Here is a 4,879-nt window from a genome sequence, read left to right as displayed (position 1 = left end):
CCACAGCACCCTCATACAGCCTTCTCTTTACATCCATTCTAAGCGAACGACATCTAAACACTTTTTTCATTCCTTCAAGCACCTTTCCTACTTCATTTCTTCTAAACTTCACTTCTGCATCTATTCTTCCATCCATAGCAACATGTGACCCTAAATAATTAAAACACTCCACCTCCTCAAGCAACTCACCATTCAAAACTATATTCATCCCCCTGCCAACGGCCATGCCACGTTGAGTACACCGCTTCCCGTCCGATCAGCGAAGTTAAGCAACGTTGGGTCTGGTTAGTACTTGGATGGGTGACCGCCTGGGAACACCAGATGCTGTTGGCATAACGTTCTCCCTACGTGTCAAGTGGGGTTGGTGGAGGATTAGTGCCCCTCCCTGTAAAACAATTAACTCTAAGCCCTTGGCCACCCTGTTTGGGATATATGGCGTCTGGCAATGAATGAATGATGAACCATCTACCAACCTCGTACACTTCATCACTTTACTCTTATTCTCATTTACTTTCAATTTCCTCCTTTCACACACCTTCCAAACTCCTCTACCAACTGTCTCAATCTCTCCTCAGAATCAGCCACCATTGCAGTATCATCTGCAAACAGCAGCTGCTTAAGATTCCACTATCCACCATCGACATTGACCAGACTCAGACCTCCACCTAAAACACTTGCATTCACGTCTCTCACAACACCATCCATATAAATATTAAACAACCAAGGCAACATCACACATCCCTGTCGCAGCCCCACTCTCACGGGAAACCAATCACTCACAGCATTTCCCACTCTTACACACGCTCTACTATTTAGATAAAAACTTCTCACCCCTTTTAGTAACCTACCATCAAGTCCATACAATCTTAAAACAGTCCACAAAGCCTCCCTATCAATTCTGTCATACGCTTTCTCTAAATCCATGAATGCCCAAAACACATCCTTGCCTTTCGCTAAATACTTTTCACACACTTGTCTCACAGCAAACACCTGATCCACGCATCCCCTCCCTCTCCTACAGCCACACTACTCATCACCAGTTACTCCCTCTGTACCCTCTCTAACTCTCATAATTAACACTCTACCATACACCTTACCTACAACGCTCAACAGACTTATACCCCTAAAGCTAGTACATTCATACGTATCACCCTTGCCTTTATACAAGGGACCACACAAGCACTTGCCCAGTCAATTGGCACCATACCTTTCACAAAGCACATATTCAACAATCTTACTAACCAGTCAACAATAGTCACTCCACCACTCTTCAGGTCTTCAACAGCACACCCATCCATACCTGCAGCTTTCTCTGTTTTCATCTCCTTTACTGCCTTCTCCACTTCCTCCTTCGTGATCAAAGAATCATTCAACTCTCCCAACACATTTATTCCTTGCACCCTTCCATCTGCTACAATCTCAGCTACCCTTTCCTCCTCTACATTTAACAATCTTTCAAAATACTCTGTCCATCTCTTCCTTACTGCATCAGTCTCAGTTAACATCCTTCCATCCTCAGCTTTTATTCGCTCTTCCTTCCCCGACTCTCCCTTTCGCACCCTTTTCACCTCCTTCCAAAACATTTTCTTATTCTGTTGAAAATTCTCAGTCAGCCACCTACCCCACCTCTCATCTGCTGCCACTTTAGCATCACGCACAGCTCTTCTCGCCCTATTCCTCCTTTCCTTATACCTCTCATATGACACCTCATCCTTCCTCTGCAGCCACACTTCATATGCACGTCTCTTCTCTGCCACAGCCATACTTTCTTCCTCACACCACCATTCACTTCCTTTTCTTACACCACCACCCACACGTCTCACACCACACACCTCTTCTGCATGCCCCACCACAGCACTCTTAAACAACTGCCATTCCTCCTCCACACTGCCATTTTCCTGATCTTTCACTGCGTTCCACTCATCTTTCAATTTCTCCTGATACTCTATCATTTTCTCTCTTTTGTCCAACTCACTCACTTTCAAAACCTCCCTGACACACGTAACCCTCCCTGGTATTATGCTAATGAATATTTAATATTTGACCTCTTCATTATTAGTTTTCTGAAAGAACAGTTTCAGTTGGTGGCTCTGAACTTGATTGTAAAGCACCTCCAGGAGAGTGCCACAAAATACCAAATCGGCAGTCATATTCCGAATCAACACCGAATCAGCACTTTTAATTGTTAAGTAGTATAGATTTTATCACCATATACTGTAGGTTCATACTCACCTAATTATCTGAAATCCAGTCAGATTTTGTATTTAATTTTACTTTTTAGATAATCCGGATTTACAACGAAAACTTGCCAAAATTAGCGGAAGTGTTTCTCCTATAGCTTAACAGCTTGCCTTGGCAGACTCCTGCTTTGTATAAATACTAATTTAACTTTCTATCTATCTATTGCCAGACACCTCAATCCCGTTTGGGGTGGCCACAAACAAATCGCCTCCAAGTCGCCCTGTCCCCCGCCATCTCACTGCCTTGCTCCCAACTCACACCCCCCTCTCTCATATACCTCTCCACCCCATCCCTCCATCTCATCCTCGGCCTCCCCCTCCCTCTTCCCCCCTCTACCTCACTCACATACACTCTCTTTGTCAGTCTTTCACCCTCCATCCTCTCCACATTTATTTGCACTTTAAATCAGTATTTGTTCAAAATAGAAGTCTGTCTAGGCGTGTTCGCGATCTAAAGTAGAAATACCTGCTAACCTTAGCACATTTTCGCTCTGAATCCTAATATTCTATTAATAGTTAAATTAAGCACAGTTTTTTTTACTGAATTTTAGATAATTATATATATGAATGTATATAGTGAAGAACATATCATTTCCACAACAATGAAGACTGCATTCCAGCACTGGGAACTTCTTACGAGCAGCCAGCCACCACTGCTTTCATTTATTGTTATTGGCTGGTGCACAGAGGAATAATTTCCCTGGTGTGCTTTTTTCAGTGCACTTACACATTGAAACAAAACACTAGCAATTATTCCTCTTGTCATTGGACATTCTTGAGGTCAGATATAAGCACAGTATATGCATGCTAAACATAAACGAAGTAGACGATGCTGCCTCAGTGTGAGTTGTGACGTCACGACCAATCAGAGGCCGTTTCAGAGTCACATTATTTTTCAGCTACTTTATCTGTTATTTTAATCATGGCACAATTGTTTAGAAATAATTGTTGACAGTTATTTCCTGCGTATTTTTTGCCCATACAAATATCTTGATTAAAAAAAATTTTGACCGGAAACTCGTCTTTTGGTAACACCTCACATCCCCCTAGCCCCATCACAACATGGTTTTAGGCTGCTACACTCTACAAACATTCTAATTATAGATCATACACAAAGAGTTTTTTTTGGCATCAATTAAGCTAGGCTGCCACACAGAACACTCTTCGTCACACTAGACATTAGCAAAGCTTTTGATATCATACCCGCCACAACCTCGCAAACAAAATATTCAACACAAACATGCACACTAACACAAAATGATGGCTGGCAAACTATTTAGCAGGCAAATGTGCACATTTAGCATTTGTCAGTCAGTCATCGAACATCAGAAACTTCACAAATGGCGTCCCTCAAGGATCTGTTTTGTCCCCTACACTCTTTAACCCCATATGGGGAGGCGACTTACCATTTATATGACTGTGTAGGGCGGCATATTTTTGGATAAATAAAGTACAGTAAGACCTCACTATAACAGACTAATTGGGGCCCAAACCATTCCGATAAATGCAAAATTCCGATAAAAGCGACATCGGGACTTCCCCCTGCTATTCCGGAATTTTCCGATATATCAGACATTAGTCTGGATCACATGAATGGTTTTTAAACTGTTTTGACTACCACTACAGTACTGTACTATTATAACTTCACTACATTAATCAAATGGCATAATATGTATAATAATTCTGTACTGTACACTGATAAACATGACTTTTATTTACCTTATTGTGGCGAACATAACTGAAATGGTCAGGCAGTCCGGACTGCTTCTGGCTTTATCGGACTTTTTCCGATATATAGGAATTTAGTCCGGTAGCTACTCACTTGATGTAGTGCTGCCTACTTCTTCCTTAGCCTTTATTATTATTTTTCTGTGCCTGTCCTCCTCTCTTCCTATTTCTCACATCTTTCCTGTCACTACTTATTGCTTTTTTTTCCGTTACAGGTGGCTTTACATTGAGTGACAAGCCAAATGGTTTCCTGTAAGCCAAGAAACCATTTACAATGCTGGGTGGTAACCATATAACCAAACCATACGTGCTCCCTACGTGTCAAGTGGGTTGGTGGAGGGTTAGTGCCCCTCCCTGTAAAACAAATAACTCAGAGTCAAATGGCCACCCCGTACGGGATTATGGCGTCTGGCAATAGATAGATAGATAGATAGCTCCTTGAGTCCAATAAAAGCAAATTCCGGTCAATTGAAGTCTGTTATATCGAGGTTTTACTGTATTTAGGAATAAGCCTAAACATGCATAAATAAATGAAAATGGATGAAAAATGAAGGTAAGAGGTGTTACTTGCATGGTAATACATCTCTGCTGGTTGTGGGAGGAGGAGGGGAGGAGTGAGAGAGGAGCGCGGGCAGTCAGTTTATCACCAGATGCACCTGTGGCGAGGCTAGCTATCTCTTCACTCATTTTCATTTTCTTCACCACTGAACACTAAATTTATCATTTATGTATTCTTTACACTGTTCATTGTCTTCAAAACTCTTCACTCATTTTCTTTTTCTTCACCACTGAACACTAAATTTATCATTTATGTATTCGTTACAGTGTTCATTATCTTCAAAAGCTTATGTATGGGTTTTCTGTTTTACTTGAACACTTATAACAATAAAACCTATGTATGAATATTCTAT

At 41.5% G+C, this 4,879-nt stretch overlaps 1 non-coding gene across 1 annotated transcript; it reads left to right on the top strand.

Moving 5' to 3' along the window:
• The first annotated feature begins 214 nt into the window (after positions 1-214).
• Positions 215-333, top strand: LOC145393903 (5S ribosomal RNA). Its single transcript, XR_013896263.1, has one exon. It is a non-coding gene; the product is annotated as a 5S ribosomal RNA (ribosomal RNA).
• The last annotated feature ends 4,546 nt before the right edge of the window (positions 334-4,879 follow it).

The sequence above is a fragment of the Coenobita brevimanus genome, chromosome 25, assembly GCF_032717465.1.
Source record: "Coenobita brevimanus isolate Jiangsu-jjx chromosome 25, ASM3271746v2, whole genome shotgun sequence".
In the NCBI taxonomy this organism is placed as follows: domain Eukaryota; kingdom Metazoa; phylum Arthropoda; class Malacostraca; order Decapoda; family Coenobitidae; genus Coenobita; species Coenobita brevimanus.
This window is presented reverse-complemented; position numbering and strand designations above follow the sequence as displayed.